Genomic DNA, 17,900 nt, shown 5'->3' with positions numbered 1-17,900 from the left:
TGCCTTTTCTGAAACGTTGTCTCCTTCTGCTGGAACACTGACTTCTTTCATTTAATGCCTGCAGACTATAAAAGAGAACCCAACCCAAAAAGTTTGGTTGATTAGTCTGTGGCATTCTGTTAAACTGTTGCTTATGGCGGTCTCTGTGAGCTTCTCAGCGACATTCAGCCAGCCAGGTATCCTGCCTGCAGTAGATGGAATGTGGCAATGGAACGCTGGCTGCGCGTGTCATAATAGGCTCTGAGCCTTTATATACCTGTGCACAGCAGCAGCCACCTTCAGTCTGCTGCTGGACAGCCAGCAGCAGCAGCAGCAGGAGAGGTATGTAATCAGGAGCCCTCCTGCTAAGGGTAGACAGCTGCTCGTTCCACCCCACCCCCCGCCTTAATTGGTTCTCCTCCCTTCCAACGGTGTTGAGGCGGGTGGGAACAGCAGGGGGTGAAGGTGCTGTGTTTAAAGAGGTGGAGTTATGCAGATCTAAAACGCGTGGATTGCAGCAGCAGCAAGCCGAAAAGTGCAGGCATGTAAGGGATCTAGAGGTTGACAACATGTCTTCTTAACGGGAGTCCAGGAGCTCATCTCCACAAATGGACTTTTCAGGATCCTTGGGTGGCTCCGTAGTTTGAAACCAATTCTGGTTATCGCTTCTCGGCCTTTTGGCTAAGATCAAGTGTAGTATCTGTTCTTATCAGTTTAATATCTGATACGTCCCCTATCTGGGGACCATATATTAAATGGATTTTTAGAACAGGGAGATGGAAAAAGAGCTTGCTCTGTCCACTCCACGCATTGACCTGGTATTGCAATATCTCCAGGACTGGTGCACCCCTTCTTTAATGCAGTTTCTAAAATCAGAAAGAATTGAATTCAATGTTTTTTGTTCATTTTGCTTGTTTGTCGGATTTTGGGATGGACTCTTTGGCTTTGCTTTTCTTCTCCTCATTGGATTTTTCATGTTCAAAGTTGCAGAAGCCAGATTACAAGCTTATTTTGGTTCAACTTCAGCAACTTTGCATTGCATTGCCATGTAATGTGATGCAATGCTATCTTTCTAGCTCTCCCTTTTTACTTCCTTTTGGATAAACAGACATATTAGGCAAGCATTTTGGAGCTTTCACCTAAATAACTACAGGTGGTGAGATAAGCTGCACAATATAATTGACCTTTCAGTACATTGTTGCACACACACCATCTATTTAGCAAATGCCCTTGTTATCAACAGCAGCCTTTTAAACTCACCTGAGCTAACAGGTATGTGCGCTGGTTACTCTGCTGCGCTTAAAATTTCTTTTTTGGTTTGCTACAATGCCTTTTCTGAAACGTTGTCTCCTTCTGCTGGAACACTGACTTCTTTCATTTAATGCCTGCAGACTATAAAAGAGAACCCAACCCAAAAAGTTTGGTTGATTAGTCTGTGGCATTCTGTTAAACTGATGCTTATGGCGGTCTCTGTGAGCTTCTCAGCGACATTCAGCCAGCCAGGTATCCTGCCTGCAGTAGATGGAATGTGGCAATGGAACGCTGGCTGCACGTGTCATAATAGGCTCTGAGCCTTTATATACCTGTGCACAGCAGCAGCCACCTTCAGTCTGCTGCTGGACAGCCAGCAGCAGCAGCAGCAGGAGAGGTATGTAATCAGGAGCCCTCCTGCTAAGGGTAGACAGCTGCTCGTTCCACCCCACCCCCCGCCTTAATTGGTTCTCCTCCCTTCCAACGGTGTTGAGGCGGGTGGGAACAGCAGGGGGTGAAGGTGCTGTGTTTAAAGAGGTGGAGTTATGCAGATCTAAAACGCGTGGATTGCAGCAGCAGCAAGCCGAAAAGTGCAGGCATGTAAGGGATCTAGAGGTTGACAACATGTCTTCTTAACGGGAGTCCAGGAGCTCATCTCCACAAATGGACTTTTCAGGATCCTTGGGTGGCTCCGTAGTTTGAAACCAATTCTGGTTATCGCTTCTCGGCCTTTTGGCTAAGATCAAGTGTAGTATCTGTTCTTATCAGTTTAATATCTGATACGTCCCCTATCTGGGGACCATATATTAAATGGATTTTTAGAACAGGGAGATGGAAAAAGAGCTTGCTCTGTCCACTCCACGCATTGACCTGGTATTGCAGTATCTCCAGGACCGGTGCACCCCTTCTTTAATGCAGTTTCTAAAATCAGAAAGAATTGAATTCAATGTATTTTGTTCATTTTGCTTGTTTGTCGGATTTTGGGATGGACTCTTTGGCTTTGCTTTTCTTCTCCTCATTGGATTTTTCATGTTCAAAGTTGCAGAAGCCAGATTACAAGCTCATTTTGGTTCAACTTCAGCAACTGTGCATTGCATTGCCATGTAATGTGATGCAATGCTATCTTTCTAGCTCTCCCTTTTTACTTCCTTTTGGATAAACAGACATATTAGGCAAGCATTTTGGAGCTTTCACCTAAATAACTACAGGTGGTGAGATAAGCTGCACAATATAATTGACCTTTCAGTATATTGTTGCACACACACCATCTATTTAGCAAATGCCCTTGTTATCAACAGCAGCCTTTTAAACTCACCTGAGCTAACAGGTATGTGCGCTGGTTACTCTGCTGCGCTTAAAATTTCTTTTTTGGTTTGCTACAATGCCTTTTCTGAAACGTTGTCTCCTTCTGCTGGAACACTGACTTCTTTCATTTAATGCCTGCAGACTATAAAAGAGAACCCAACCCAAAAAGTTTGGTTGATTAGTCTGTGGCATTCTGTTAAACTGTTGCTTATGGCGGTCTCTGTGAGCTTCTCAGCGACATTCAGCCAGCCAGGTATCCTGCCTGCAGTAGATGGAATGTGGCAATGGAACGCTGGCTGCGCGTGTCATAATAGGCTCTGAGCCTTTATATACCTGTGCACAGCAGCAGCCACCTTCAGTCTGCTGCTGGACAGCCAGCAGCAGCAGCAGCAGGAGAGGTATGTAATCAGGAGCCCTCCTGCTAAGGGTAGACAGCTGCTCGTTCCACCCCACCCCCCGCCTTAATTGGTTCTCCTCCCTTCCAACGGTGTTGAGGCGGGTGGGAACAGCAGGGGGTGAAGGTGCTGTGTTTAAAGAGGTGGAGTTATGCAGATCTAAAACGCGTGGATTGCAGCAGCAGCAAGCCGAAAAGTGCAGGCATGTAAGGGATCTAGAGGTTGACAACATGTCTTCTTAACGGGAGTCCAGGAGCTCATCTCCACAAATGGACTTTTCAGGATCCTTGGGTGGCTCCGTAGTTTGAAACCAATTCTGGTTATCGCTTCTCGGCCTTTTGGCTAAGATCAAGTGTAGTATCTGTTCTTATCAGTTTAATATCTGATACGTCCCCTATCTGGGGACCATATATTAAATGGATTTTTAGAACAGGGAGATGGAAAAAGAGCTTGCTCTGTCCACTCCACGCATTGACCTGGTATTGCAGTATCTCCAGGACCGGTGCACCCCTTCTTTAATGCAGTTTCTAAAATCAGAAAGAATTGAATTCAATGTTTTTTGTTCATTTTGCTTGTTTGTCGGATTTTGGGATGGACTCTTTGGCTTTGCTTTTCTTCTCCTCATTGGATTTTTCATGTTCAAAGTTGCAGAAGCCAGATTACAAGCTCATTTTGGTTCAACTTCAGCAACTGTGCATTGCATTGCCATGTAATGTGATGCAATGCTATCTTTCTAGCTCTCCCTTTTTACTTCCTTTTGGATAAACAGACATATTAGGCAAGCATTTTGGAGCTTTCACCTAAATAACTACAGGTGGTGAGATAAGCTGCACAATATAATTGACCTTTCAGTATATTGTTGCACACACACTATCTATTTAGCAAATGCCCTTGTTATCAACAGCAGCCTTTTAAACTCACCTGAGCTAACAGGTATGTGCGCTGGTTACTCTGCTGCGCTTAAAATTTCTTTTTTGGTTTGCTACAATGCCTTTTCTGAAACGTTGTCTCCTTCTGCTGGAACACTGACTTCTTTCATTTAATGCCTGCAGACTATAAAAGAGAACCCAACCCAAAAAGTTTGGTTGATTAGTCTGTGGCATTCTGTTAAACTGTTGCTTATGGCGGTCTCTGTGAGCTTCTCAGCGACATTCAGCCAGCCAGGTATCCTGCCTGCAGTAGATGGAATGTGGCAATGGAACGCTGGCTGCGCGTGTCATAATAGGCTCTGAGCCTTTATATACCTGTGCACAGCAGCAGCCACCTTCAGTCTGCTGCTGGACAGCCAGCAGCAGCAGCAGCAGGAGAGGTATGTAATCAGGAGCCCTCCTGCTAAGGGTAGACAGCTGCTCGTTCCACCCCACCCCCCGCCTTAATTGGTTCTCCTCCCTTCCAACGGTGTTGAGGCGGGTGGGAACAGCAGGGGGTGAAGGTGCTGTGTTTAAAGAGGTGGAGTTATGCAGATCTAAAACGCGTGGATTGCAGCAGCAGCAAGCCGAAAAGTGCAGGCATGTAAGGGATCTAGAGGTTGACAACATGTCTTCTTAACGGGAGTCCAGGAGCTCATCTCCACAAATGGACTTTTCAGGATCCTTGGGTGGCTCCGTAGTTTGAAACCAATTCTGGTTATCGCTTCTCGGCCTTTTGGCTAAGATCAAGTGTAGTATCTGTTCTTATCAGTTTAATATCTGATACGTCCCCTATCTGGGGACCATATATTAAATGGATTTTTAGAACAGGGAGATGGAAAAAGAGCTTGCTCTGTCCACTCCACGCATTGACCTGGTATTGCAGTATCTCCAGGACCGGTGCACCCCTTCTTTAATGCAGTTTCTAAAATCAGAAAGAATTGAATTCAATGTTTTTTGTTCATTTTGCTTGTTTGTCGGATTTTGGGAAGGACTCTTTGGCTTTGCTTTTCTTCTCCTCATTGGATTTTTCATGTTCAAAGTTGCAGAAGCCAGATTACAAGCTCATTTTGGTTCAACTTCAGCAACTGTGCATTGCATTGCCATGTAATGTGATGCAATGCTATCTTTCTAGCTCTCCCTTTTTACTTCCTTTTGGATAAACAGACATATTAGGCAAGCATTTTGGAGCTTTCACCTAAATAACTACAGGTGGTGAGATAAGCTGCACAATATAATTGACCTTTCAGTATATTGTTGCACACACACCATCTATTTAGCAAATGCCCTTGTTATCAACAGCAGCCTTTTAAACTCACCTGAGCTAACAGGTATGTGCGCTGGTTACTCTGCTGCGCTTAAAATTTCTTTTTTGGTTTGCTACAATGCCTTTTCTGAAACGTTGTCTCCTTCTGCTGGAACACTGACTTCTTTCATTTAATGCCTGCAGACTATAAAAGAGAACCCAACCCAAAAAGTTTGGTTGATTAGTCTGTGGCATTCTGTTAAACTGTTGCTTATGGCGGTCTCTGTGAGCTTCTCAGCGACATTCAGCCAGCCAGGTATCCTGCCTGCAGTAGATGGAATGTGGCAATGGAACGCTGGCTGCGCGTGTCATAATAGGCTCTGAGCCTTTATATACCTGTGCACAGCAGCAGCCACCTTCAGTCTGCTGCTGGACAGCCAGCAGCAGCAGCAGCAGGAGAGGTATGTAATCAGGAGCCCTCCTGCTAAGGGTAGACAGCTGCTCGTTCCACCCCACCCCCCGCCTTAATTGGTTCTCCTCCCTTCCAACGGTGTTGAGGCGGGTGGGAACAGCAGGGGGTGAAGGTGCTGTGTTTAAAGAGGTGGAGTTATGCAGATCTAAAACGCGTGGATTGCAGCAGCAGCAAGCCGAAAAGTGCAGGCATGTAAGGGATCTAGAGGTTGACAACATGTCTTCTTAACGGGAGTCCAGGAGCTCATCTCCACAAATGGACTTTTCAGGATCCTTGGGTGGCTCCGTAGTTTGAAACCAATTCTGGTTATCGCTTCTCGGCCTTTTGGCACGATCTATCAGGTTTACCTGTGTGGTCTTGCCTGTGAGGTGCTCTTGGTACCCTTTCTCTCGGCCTGGGGGGATCGTTCCTCTTCGGAGGGACTTAACCCCCCTGCTGCTATTGGGAGGAAGGATTAGTCCGGGAGCAACGGGAAGGGATCCCATGAAGGCTTGCGCCTTTCAGAGAGAAGAGTCGGTACGTTCCTGAGTGAAGGATGCCGGCAACGCTCACATATTCATCGGGTGATGCCCGGATGCGGAACACCGTGAGGATTGAAGTTGGAGCAGCATCGAGGATGGAGAAGAATTTGGACTACATCTGCCATAGGATTCTTCTTGGAGTTCTGGAGTTTCGGCGGGAAGACATATTCTGCTTCCAGGACAACGAGTACAAGGGGACATACACCATCACCTTCAAGAGCCAGGGATGCTGTCAGCAACTCGTACAAAAGGTAAATGAGAAAAACTACTTAGATGAATTGGATGGACTAACCTTTTGTCTCTTGTATGCTTATGACGAGATCCCCATCGTGGTGCATTTCCCGAACCCCTTTGTGGAAGCTGCAGACATCTCGACCTACCTTACCCGCTATTGTGATGATTTGAGATACCTGGGTACTGTGAAGAACGCGGTAGGCTTCTGGTGCGGCAAGAGAAGGTATATGGCCCGTCTAAAGAGGGACCTTAGTGGAGTGGGAGGAATGCTACACCCTCCCTCAACCTTCGTAATCGGTAAGAGCAGAGGCTACTTATTTTATCCTGGAATGCCAGTATGTTGCAGGAACTGTGGACAAATGGGTCATACCCAAACGTCCTGCACGGGCAGGAAAGTAGACCGCTGCAATAATTGCAGCTGTTACGGACATTTAATGAAGGACTGTCCCGCTGGGAGGAAATGTAATCTCTGCGGTGAGGCGGGGCACATGTTCCGAGGATGCCCCAACAGGACCAGGACCAGGACCTACGCAGAAGCTGCATCTTCTGAAGCTGAGCCGATGCGCCCACCGGTCTTCACTGGCAGGCCGGCGTCGGAGGGCGGTTCGAAGGGCGAGAAGGCTGGGATGGAGCAGGGAGCCGGAGGCCCCTCTGGGGCGGCACCTGCATCGAAGTCCCTTAACGATGGGCGGACCTCGCATGGACCGGAGCGGGGGGGTCCTCCTTCTGGGAGGGTATCCTCCGTATCGATGGTTCCCGATACCGATCCTGTTGGGCTGGAGGGTGGTGCCCCTGTGCGGTTGGCTACAGGGGACCACGCAGCGATGGCCTCAGGATCTTCCAGGGCGATTAGCCAGCCAGATGAGGGGGCTTTGCTTCTAGGTGGCGAACATCAGGAAATCTGTGTTGCTGATCTTGTCCTGATGGACCAGTCTCCCCCCCTGGAGGAGGTGGAGGAAGAGGAGGACTGCACCAGTGACCTAGTGGAGTCTGCCCCGAAAAAGAGACGGAATGTCGAAGCCCCAGCGTCTCCTGGAATGTGGCTGGGAACCGTGACCTACGAGGGGGCAACCGCCGGCTCACAGAATATCGAGTCGTTTGGGTCCTCTAGCCCGGATGTCCTGGAGCAATTTGATATACAGGGCTTTGAGTCAGGTGTCCTCATGGAAGATCCACCACCCTGACCTATGAATGCCCACATTAAGACTTGTCTCACTGAATGTGAGGTCATTAAAGAGCCCAGTTCGTAGGGCTGCTCTATTCAAGTATTTAGAAACCACTGACTTTGACATATGTTTATTACAGGAATGCGGGATACAACATGCACTAAATTATAATGACATCAAGACAGATTGGAGACTGGGGCCCTCCATCTGGTCTGGCTCCAATGACAACAAGTCAGCGGGGGTGGGCTTCCTCTGTCGTGGGAGAAATATTACTATAAATGCTGTCACAGAAATAGTACCAGGCAGAGTGGTTTTAGTGCATTTTAAATTTAATGGTTTTACCCTACGTGTAATGAATATTTATGCTCCCCCTGATAAGCAAGAGAGAATTAATTTATTTGGGATATTGCCATTGTACTGTACTGGGTCATCTCCCCTGATCGTAGGGGGTGATTTTAATTGTCTTTGTGCTAGTGAACAGCGAGCAGGGGGTGACCCTTTACGCAAATTGGATAAGTCATGTCATCTATTGAAAGATTTTATAACTGATTTTAAATTATGCGATGCGTGGAGGTCACTCCTGCCGACGGACCCTGGTTATACGTGGTCCGGAAGAGGGGTGTCCTCCAGGATCGATTTTATTTTCCTATCAGATGATTTTAACCCTGTAAAATGTGTTTTAACATCAAATATATTTTCTGACCATAAGGGCTTGGAGGTGCATCTAGAATACCGGGATGAACAGAGGGTCAACAGGGGCCTCTGGCGTCTAAGTACTTACCTGCTGGAGGACCCTCTGATTCGACAAGACTTTGGTAAAGCCTATCAAGCCTGGCGGCGACAAAAACCTTCTGATGCCCCTATGGTAACCTGGTGGGAAAATTTGAAAAAAAAAGTCAGAATGTTTTTTATAAAAGCAGGGAGACGTAAAGCTAGAGAGAAAAAAAGATGTTTTAGTGATCTTAACACCAAACTACAAACACTTTTTAAATTCAAAGAGCTAGGGGTGGAGGTGGGAGATGATATTGCTAGCCTAAAAACTGAAATTCAGAACTGCATAGACACAAAGGGGAAAGAGATTATTTTTAACTCTAGAGTGCAGCACTTGGAGGAGGGGGAGAAGTGCTCTCGCTTCTTCTTCAAAAAAGTCATGGATAAAAGAGAAGTGATCACAAATCTAGAGGGTGAAACATCTATGCAGGGAATGTTGAATGCTACTTTTAACTTTTATAAGCATCTTTTTAGTAAAAAGTGTATAGATGAGTCCTTTTTATCTGATGCTCTTAATGATCTCGATTTTAAGTTAAATTTTACAGACCAGGAGTTTTTAGAACGCGATATTGTTTTAGAGGAATTATTTTATGTTTTTAAAAGTTTCTCTAAGGGTAAAGCACCTGGGTGTGATGGACTACCTGTAGAGTTTTATCTTACTTTTTGGGACATTTTAAAAGAGGACCTTTTTATGCTTTTTAAAGAAGTTTTTATTTCTGAACAGTTGCCATTTTCGTGGAGGAGAGGAGTGGTGTCTTTGATATATAAAAAAGGTGATCGCAGTGCTCTAGCGAATTGAAGACCCATAACTCTCCTAAACGTTGATTACAAGGTACTTGCTAAGGTGGTTGCAAACCGGCTCAGGAATGTCATTGCCAAACTAATCCAGGCTGAGCAGGTTTGTAGTGTACCAGGCAGAAGTATTTCAGAGGTTTTAAACGTATTAAGGGATGTAATTTGGTATTCCAGAGACCGGGGTCAAAATGTAGCTCTTTTAGCCCTAGATTTTGAAAAAGCTTTCGATAGAGTCTCTCATAGATTTCTTTTTAGAGTTTTAAAAAGAATGGGTATCCCTAATATGCTTTTAAATTGTATTAAGATTTTATATAAAAATTGTTTTAGTCAAATTTCTCTTAATGGCTTTTTAACAGATGGAGTTCCCCTTGAGTCCGGAGTGAAGCAGGGATGCCCCTTGTCGCCCATCCTGTTCATCTGCGCCATGGAGCCCCTGCTGAGCGCAATAAGGAAAGACAAAGTGATTAGAGGGGTTCCTGTTCCTGGCGGAGGTGGCAGTGATGTGAGAGTCTTTGGCTACATGGATGACGTGACGGTTGTGTGCGTGGACCCTGCTTCCCTCCGGAGGGCGGTGTTGCGCATTGAATTTTTTTCCCAGGCATCCGGGTTTAAACTTAATTTAAATAAATCTGAATGTCTGACTTTGGGATCCTGGGACACCGCCCAACTCCCGCAGCTCACTATAAAACGAGACAATGTAAAAATTCTTGGAGTTGTTTTTAACGAGGAGAATGTGGGAACTCAAAGCTGGGAGAATGTCATAGAAAAAATGTCAAAGAAAATATCATTTTGGGGTTTGAGGTCCCTAACAATGGAGGGGAAAATTTTAATTATAAAATCAGTGTTGTTACCCCTCATACTGTATATAGCTATGGTGTACCCCCCCTCTGATGTTTTAATTAAAAAAATGACTAGGATGATCTTTATGTTTTTATGGAACTCCAAAATGGAAAAATTAAGGCGGGAAATAATGAGGAAGAATAAAATGAACGGCGGAAGGGATGTCCCCGACTTACATATTTATTTGTATTTAAATTATTTCTGCTTTTGTTTCAAACATTTTAATGGTAATAGTGCGCTAAGTTATTTTTTAAAATATACTTGTGGGATGATTTTTAAAAGATGGTTTAAGTTGTCGTTGAATTCCCCTGTTTTACTATGCCCCCCCAAACACCAAGCAATCTTAGAAAAGACTGTTCGATTTTATAGCCTTGGTGATTTTAATATGGACATTTTTAAAGACCGCAAGAAGCTTTTATCTTTTCTGAGGAGGAATGAAGATGTGACCCCCATAGTAAATTTCTCAGAAGAGAGATCGAAGCAAGTTTGGAAGAATGTCTTCGGGAAATTCTTAGCAAATGGACATAAGGACATCGCATGGATGGTGGTCCACCAGTGCCTCCCCACCAGAGAGTTTCAACACAGGAGAGGCCTGGTGGCCAGAGCAAAATGCCCCAGAGACTCATGTGTTAATGACGAAACCACCTTGCACCTTATGTGGAATTGCCCATTTGCACAGGAACTTTGGCACAAAGTTGGGATTCTTTTAAAATGGACTTGCGGTTTAAGAGATTTTAACCATGAATATGTTTTATATGGCCTTTTTAAATGTCCGACCCCTCAACAGTATTGTATATGTTGGTGTATGATTAACTGTTTTAAAGACGCCCTTTGGAAGGCACGCAATATTTTACTTTTTAAACGTGATGCTATTTCTGTGAAGGATTGTCTTAAAATTGCTTTTAGTCAGATGTATATTTATTACTTGAGGGATGTCAAATGTATTGGGAGAAGGGATGCCAATCGTATATGGGGTTTTTATGGGTGGAATTCTGTGTTTTATTAATGTATTGTTTGTGTTGCTGTTTTTGATTGTAAACCATCTTTTACGCACATAATAAAATATGTTGAAACCTGATCTGTTCTTATCAGTTTAATATCTGATACGTCCCCTATCTGGGGACCATATATTAAATGGATTTTTAGAACAGGGAGATGGAAAAAGAGCTTGCTCTGTCCACTCCACGCATTGACCTGGTATTGCAGTATCTCCAGGACCGGTGCACCCCTTCTTTAATGCAGTTTCTAAAATCAGAAAGAATTGAATTCAATGTTTTTTGTTCATTTTGCTTGTTTGTCGGATTTGGGGATGGACTCTTTGGCTTTGCTTTTCTTCTCCTCATTGGATTTTTCATGTTCAAAGTTGCAGAAGCCAGATTACAAGCTCATTTTGGTTCAACTTCAGCAACTGTGCATTGCATTGCCATGTAATGTGATGCAATGCTATCTTTCTAGCTCTCCCTTTTTACTTCCTTTTGGATAAACAGACATATTAGGCAAGCATTTTGGAGCTTTCACCTAAATAACTACAGGTGGTGAGATAAGCTGCACAATATAATTGACCTTTCAGTATATTGTTGCACACACACCATCTATTTAGCAAATGCCCTTGTTATCAACAGCAGCCTTTTAAACTCACCTGAGCTAACAGGTATGTGCGCTGGTTACTCTGCTGCGCTTAAAATTTCTTTTTTGGTTTGCTACAATGCCTTTTCTGAAACGTTGTCTCCTTCTGCTGGAACACTGACTTCTTTCATTTAATGCCTGCAGACTATAAAAGAGAACCCAACCCAAAACGTTTGGTTGATTAGTCTGTGGCATTCTGTTAAACTGTTGCTTATGGCGGTCTCTGTGAGCTTCTCAGCGACATTCAGCCAGCCAGGTATCCTGCCTGCAGTAGATGGAATGTGGCAATGGAACGCTGGCTGCGCGTGTCATAATAGGCTCTGAGCCTTTATATACCTGTGCACAGCAGCAGCCACCTTCAGTCTGCTGCTGGACAGCCAGCAGCAGCAGCAGCAGGAGAGGTATGTAATCAGGAGCCCTCCTGCTAAGGGTAGACAGCTGCTCGTTCCACCCCACCCCCCGCCTTAATTGGTTCTCCTCCCTTCCAACGGTGTTGAGGCGGGTGGGAACAGCAGGGGGTGAAGGTGCTGTGTTTAAAGAGGTGGAGTTATGCAGATCTAAAACGCGTGGATTGCAGCAGCAGCAAGCCGAAAAGTGCAGGCATGTAAGGGATCTAGAGGTTGACAACATGTCTTCTTAACGGGAGTCCAGGAGCTCATCTCCACAAATGGACTTTTCAGGATCCTTGGGTGGCTCCGTAGTTTGAAACCAATTCTGGTTATCGCTTCTCGGCCTTTTGGCTAAGATCAAGTGTAGTATCTGTTCTTATCAGTTTAATATCTGATACGTCCCCTATCTGGGGACCATATATTAAATGGATTTTTAGAACAGGGAGATGGAAAAAGAGCTTGCTCTGTCCACTCCACGCATTGACCTGGTATTGCAGTATCTCCAGGACCGGTGCACCCCTTCTTTAATGCAGTTTCTAAAATCAGAAAGAATTGAATTCAATGTTTTTTGTTCATTTTGCTTGTTTGTCGGATTTGGGGATGGACTCTTTGGCTTTGCTTTTCTTCTCCTCATTGGATTTTTCATGTTCAAAGTTGCAGAAGCCAGATTACAAGCTCATTTTGGTTCAACTTCAGCAACTGTGCATTGCATTGCCATGTAATGTGATGCAATGCTATCTTTCTAGCTCTCCCTTTTTACTTCCTTTTGGATAAACAGACATATTAGGCAAGCATTTTGGAGCTTTCACCTAAATAACTACAGGTGGTGAGATAAGCTGCACAATATAATTGACCTTTCAGTATATTGTTGCACACACACCATCTATTTAGCAAATGCCCTTGTTATCAACAGCAGCCTTTTAAACTCACCTGAGCTAACAGGTATGTGCGCTGGTTACTCTGCTGCGCTTAAAATTTCTTTTTTGGTTTGCTACAATGCCTTTTCTGAAACGTTGTCTCCTTCTGCTGGAACACTGACTTCTTTCATTTAATGCCTGCAGACTATAAAAGAGAACCCAACCCAAAACGTTTGGTTGATTAGTCTGTGGCATTCTGTTAAACTGTTGCTTATGGCGGTCTCTGTGAGCTTCTCAGCGACATTCAGCCAGCCAGGTATCCTGCCTGCAGTAGATGGAATGTGGCAATGGAACGCTGGCTGCGCGTGTCATAATAGGCTCTGAGCCTTTATATACCTGTGCACAGCAGCAGCCACCTTCAGTCTGCTGCTGGACAGCCAGCAGCAGCAGCAGCAGGAGAGGTATGTAATCAGGAGCCCTCCTGCTAAGGGTAGACAGCTGCTCGTTCCACCCCACCCCCCGCCTTAATTGGTTCTCCTCCCTTCCAACGGTGTTGAGGCGGGTGGGAACAGCAGGGGGTGAAGGTGCTGTGTTTAAAGAGGTGGAGTTATGCAGATCTAAAACGCGTGGATTGCAGCAGCAGCAAGCCGAAAAGTGCAGGCATGTAAGGGATCTAGAGGTTGACAACATGTCTTCTTAACGGGAGTCCAGGAGCTCATCTCCACAAATGGACTTTTCAGGATCCTTGGGTGGCTCCGTAGTTTGAAACCAATTCTGGTTATCGCTTCTCGGCCTTTTGGCTAAGATCAAGTGTAGTATCTGTTCTTATCAGTTTAATATCTGATACGTCCCCTATCTGGGGACCATATATTAAATGGATTTTTAGAACAGGGAGATGGAAAAAGAGCTTGCTCTGTCCACTCCACGCATTGACCTGGTATTGCAGTATCTCCAGGACCGGTGCACCCCTTCTTTAATGCAGTTTCTAAAATCAGAAAGAATTGAATTCAATGTTTTTTGTTCATTTTGCTTGTTTGTCGGATTTGGGGATGGACTCTTTGGCTTTGCTTTTCTTCTCCTCATTGGATTTTTCATGTTCAAAGTTGCAGAAGCCAGATTACAAGCTCATTTTGGTTCAACTTCAGCAACTGTGCATTGCATTGCCATGTAATGTGATGCAATGCTATCTTTCTAGCTCTCCCTTTTTACTTCCTTTTGGATAAACAGACATATTAGGCAAGCATTTTGGAGCTTTCACCTAAATAACTACAGGTGGTGAGATAAGCTGCACAATATAATTGACCTTTCAGTATATTGTTGCACACACACCATCTATTTAGCAAATGCCCTTGTTATCAACAGCAGCCTTTTAAACTCACCTGAGCTAACAGGTATGTGCGCTGGTTACTCTGCTGCGCTTAAAATTTCTTTTTTGGTTTGCTACAATGCCTTTTCTGAAACGTTGTCTCCTTCTGCTGGAACACTGACTTCTTTCATTTAATGCCTGCAGACTATAAAAGAGAACCCAACCCAAAAAGTTTGGTTGATTAGTCTGTGGCATTCTGTTAAACTGTTGCTTATGGCGGTCTCTGTGAGCTTCTCAGCGACATTCAGCCAGCCAGGTATCCTGCCTGCAGTAGATGGAATGTGGCAATGGAACGCTGGCTGCGCGTGTCATAATAGGCTCTGAGCCTTTATATACCTGTGCACAGCAGCAGCCACCTTCAGTCTGCTGCTGGACAGCCAGCAGCAGCAGCAGCAGGAGAGGTATGTAATCAGGAGCCCTCCTGCTAAGGGTAGACAGCTGCTCGTTCCACCCCACCCCCCGCCTTAATTGGTTCTCCTCCCTTCCAACGGTGTTGAGGCGGGTGGGAACAGCAGGGGGTGAAGGTGCTGTGTTTAAAGAGGTGGAGTTATGCAGATCTAAAACGCGTGGATTGCAGCAGCAGCAAGCCGAAAAGTGCAGGCATGTAAGGGATCTAGAGGTTGACAACATGTCTTCTTAACGGGAGTCCAGGAGCTCATCTCCACAAATGGACTTTTCAGGATCCTTGGGTGGCTCCGTAGTTTGAAACCAATTCTGGTTATCGCTTCTCGGCCTTTTGGCTAAGATCAAGTGTAGTATCTGTTCTTATCAGTTTAATATCTGATACGTCCCCTATCTGGGGACCATATATTAAATGGATTTTTAGAACATGGAGATGGAAAAAGAGCTTGCTCTGTCCACTCCACGCATTGACCTGGTATTGCAGTATCTCCAGGACCGATGCACCCCTTCTTTAATGCAGTTTCTAAAATCAGAAAGAATTGAATTCAATGTTTTTTGTTCATTTTGCTTGTTTGTCGGATTTGGGGATGGACTCTTTGGCTTTGCTTTTCTTCTCCTCATTGGATTTTTCATGTTCAAAGTTGCAGAAGCCAGATTACAAGCTCATTTTGGTTCAACTTCAGCAACTGTGCATTGCATTGCCATGTAATGTGATGCAATGCTATCTTTCTAGCTCTCCCTTTTTACTTCCTTTTGGATAAACAGACATATTAGGCAAGCATTTTGGAGCTTTCACCTAAATAACTACAGGTGGTGAGATAAGCTGCACAATATAATTGACCTTTCAGTATATTGTTGCACACACACCATCTATTTAGCAAATGCCCTTGTTATCAACAGCAGCCTTTTAAACTCACCTGAGCTAACAGGTATGTGCGCTGGTTACTCTGCTGCGCTTAAAATTTCTTTTTTGGTTTGCTACAATGCCTTTTCTGAAACGTTGTCTCCTTCTGCTGGAACACTGACTTCTTTCATTTAATGCCTGCAGACTATAAAAGAGAACCCAACCCAAAAAGTTTGGTTGATTAGTCTGTGGCATTCTGTTAAACTGTTGCTTATGGCGGTCTCTGTGAGCTTCTCAGCGACATTCAGCCAGCCAGGTATCCTGCCTGCAGTAGATGGAATGTGGCAATGGAACGCTGGCTGCGCGTGTCATAATAGGCTCTGAGCCTTTATATACCTGTGCACAGCAGCAGCCACCTTCAGTCTGCTGCTGGACAGCCAGCAGCAGCAGCAGCAGGAGAGGTATGTAATCAGGAGCCCTCCTGCTAAGGGTAGACAGCTGCTCGTTCCACCCCACCCCCCGCCTTAATTGGTTCTCCTCCCTTTCAACGGTGTTGAGGCGGGTGGGAACAGCAGGGGGTGAAGGTGCTGTGTTTAAAGAGGTGGAGTTATGCAGATCTAAAACGCGTGGATTGCAGCAGCAGCAAGCCGAAAAGTGCAGGCATGTAAGGGATCTAGAGGTTGACAACATGTCTTCTTAACGGGAGTCCAGGAGCTCATCTCCACAAATGGACTTTTCAGGATCCTTGGGTGGCTCCGTAGTTTGAAACCAATTCTGGTTATCGCTTCTCGGCCTTTTGGCTAAGATCAAGTGTAGTATCTGTTCTTATCAGTTTAATATCTGATACGTCCCCTATCTGGGGACCATATACTAAATGGATTTTTAGAACAGGGAGATGGAAAAAGAGCTTGCTCTGTCCACTCCACGCATTGACCTGGTATTGCAGTATCTCCAGGACCGGTGCACCCCTTCTTTAATGCAGTTTCTAAAATCAGAAAGAATTGAATTCAATGTTTTTTGTTCATTTTGGTTGTTTGTCGGATTTGGGGATGGACTCTTTGGCTTTGCTTTTCTTCTCCTCATTGGATTTTTCATGTTCAAAGTTGCAGAAGCCAGATTACAAGCTCATTTTGGTTCAACTTCAGCAACTGTGCATTGCATTGCCATGTAATGTGATGCAATGCTATCTTTCTAGCTCTCCCTTTTTACTTCCTTTTGGATAAACAGACATATTAGGCAAGCATTTTGGAGCTTTCACCTAAATAACTACAGGTGGTGAGATAAGCTGCACAATATAATTGACCTTTCAGTATATTGTTGCACACACACCATCTATTTAGCAAATGCCCTTGTTATCAACAGCAGCCTTTTAAACTCACCTGAGCTAACAGGTATGTGCGCTGGTTACTCTGCTGCGCTTAAAATTTATTTTTTGGTTTGCTACAATGCCTTTTCTGAAACGTTGTCTCCTTCTGCTGGAACACTGACTTCTTTCATTTAATGCCTGCAGACTATAAAAGAGAACCCAACCCAAAAAGTTTGGTTGATTAGTCTGTGGCATTCTGTTAAACTGTTGCTTATGGCGGTCTCTGTGAGCTTCTCAGCGACATTCAGCCAGCCAGGTATCCTGCCTGCAGTAGATGGAATGTGGCAATGGAACGCTGGCTGCGCGTGTCATAATAGGCTCTGAGCCTTTATATACCTGTGCACAGCAGCAGCCACCTTCAGTCTGCTGCTGGACAGCCAGCAGCAGCAGCAGCAGGAGAGGTATGTAATCAGGAGCCCTCCTGCTAAGGGTAGACAGCTGCTCGTTCCACCCCACCCCCCGCCTTAATTGGTTCTCCTCCCTTCCAACGGTGTTGAGGCGGGTGGGAACAGCAGGGGGTGAAGGTGCTGTGTTTAAAGAGGTGGAGTTATGCAGATCTAAAACGCGTGGATTGCAGCAGCAGCAAGCCGAAAAGTGCAGGCATGTAAGGGATCTAGAGGTTGACAACATGTCTTCTTAACGGGAGTCCAGGAGCTCATCTCCACAAATGGACTTTTCAGGATCCTTGGGTGGCTCCGTAGTTTGAAACCAATTCTGGTTATCGCTTCTCGGCCTTTTGGCTAAGATCAAGTGTAGTATCTTTCGAAAAGGCGGTTTTGGATGTTGGCCGCCCTAGTAGATTGATACATTATGCACACTGGGGTTTAGGCGCTTGTTAGTACGCCAGGTGGCTAATATAGTCATCTGGTGGAAAGCATGGCCCCCCAGGATCGACGCCATTGGGCCGGGGAAGATCGAAAGCCCGAAGTGTGAAGTGCCCCAGGACTTGTGACCCTGGGCCGCCTTTACTCACTGGGATTGGGAACCCCACTTGAGTTTATGGCACATTTGCACTAGCACTTCAATATTTCTTTCTTCACATACACCCTTATTCCGGGCCTTCTGGCCTTAGGATGGGGAATTTTTCAATTCCCGGTCGAAGGTCCGGGCAGTATTATACTGTGAAACCTTCACTATTTATTTAATTTTTTTTTGTCACTGTGTGTC

General features: G+C 45.1%; 9 non-coding genes and 1 pseudogene across 9 annotated transcripts; all 10 read left to right on the top strand.

Moving 5' to 3' along the window:
• Positions 1 to 640: 640 nt before the first annotated feature.
• On the top strand, positions 641 to 831 carry LOC141193055 (U2 spliceosomal RNA). Its single transcript, XR_012266354.1, has one exon. It is a non-coding gene; the product is annotated as a U2 spliceosomal RNA (small nuclear RNA).
• Positions 832 to 1,946: 1,115 nt separating this feature from the next.
• On the top strand, positions 1,947 to 2,137 carry LOC141192981 (U2 spliceosomal RNA). The gene has a single exon (XR_012266283.1). It is a non-coding gene; the product is annotated as a U2 spliceosomal RNA (small nuclear RNA).
• Positions 2,138 to 3,252: 1,115 nt separating this feature from the next.
• Positions 3,253 to 3,443, top strand: LOC141192980 (U2 spliceosomal RNA). The gene has a single exon (XR_012266282.1). It is a non-coding gene; the product is annotated as a U2 spliceosomal RNA (small nuclear RNA).
• A 1,115-nt stretch (positions 3,444 to 4,558) lies between these two features.
• Positions 4,559 to 4,749, top strand: LOC141192979 (U2 spliceosomal RNA). Its single transcript, XR_012266280.1, has one exon. It is a non-coding gene; the product is annotated as a U2 spliceosomal RNA (small nuclear RNA).
• A 6,175-nt stretch (positions 4,750 to 10,924) lies between these two features.
• On the top strand, positions 10,925 to 11,114 carry LOC141192543 (U2 spliceosomal RNA). Its single transcript, XR_012265917.1, has one exon. It is a non-coding gene; the product is annotated as a U2 spliceosomal RNA (small nuclear RNA).
• A 1,115-nt stretch (positions 11,115 to 12,229) lies between these two features.
• LOC141192978 (U2 spliceosomal RNA) lies at positions 12,230 to 12,420 on the top strand. The gene has a single exon (XR_012266279.1). It is a non-coding gene; the product is annotated as a U2 spliceosomal RNA (small nuclear RNA).
• A 1,115-nt stretch (positions 12,421 to 13,535) lies between these two features.
• Positions 13,536 to 13,726, top strand: LOC141192976 (U2 spliceosomal RNA). The gene has a single exon (XR_012266277.1). It is a non-coding gene; the product is annotated as a U2 spliceosomal RNA (small nuclear RNA).
• Positions 13,727 to 14,841: 1,115 nt separating this feature from the next.
• On the top strand, positions 14,842 to 15,032 carry LOC141193027 (U2 spliceosomal RNA). Its single transcript, XR_012266326.1, has one exon. It is a non-coding gene; the product is annotated as a U2 spliceosomal RNA (small nuclear RNA).
• A 1,115-nt stretch (positions 15,033 to 16,147) lies between these two features.
• On the top strand, positions 16,148 to 16,338 carry LOC141193076 (U2 spliceosomal RNA). The gene has a single exon (XR_012266373.1). It is a non-coding gene; the product is annotated as a U2 spliceosomal RNA (small nuclear RNA).
• Positions 16,339 to 17,453: 1,115 nt separating this feature from the next.
• On the top strand, positions 17,454 to 17,545 carry LOC141192650 (U2 spliceosomal RNA; annotated as a pseudogene).
• The last annotated feature ends 355 nt before the right edge of the window (positions 17,546 to 17,900 follow it).

This window comes from Phyllobates terribilis, unplaced genomic scaffold (assembly GCF_046119375.1).
Source record: "Phyllobates terribilis strain yellow unplaced genomic scaffold, ASM4611937v1 Scaffold_63__1_contigs__length_7903474, whole genome shotgun sequence".
Lineage (NCBI taxonomy): Eukaryota > Metazoa > Chordata > Amphibia > Anura > Dendrobatidae > Phyllobates > Phyllobates terribilis.
This window is presented reverse-complemented; position numbering and strand designations above follow the sequence as displayed.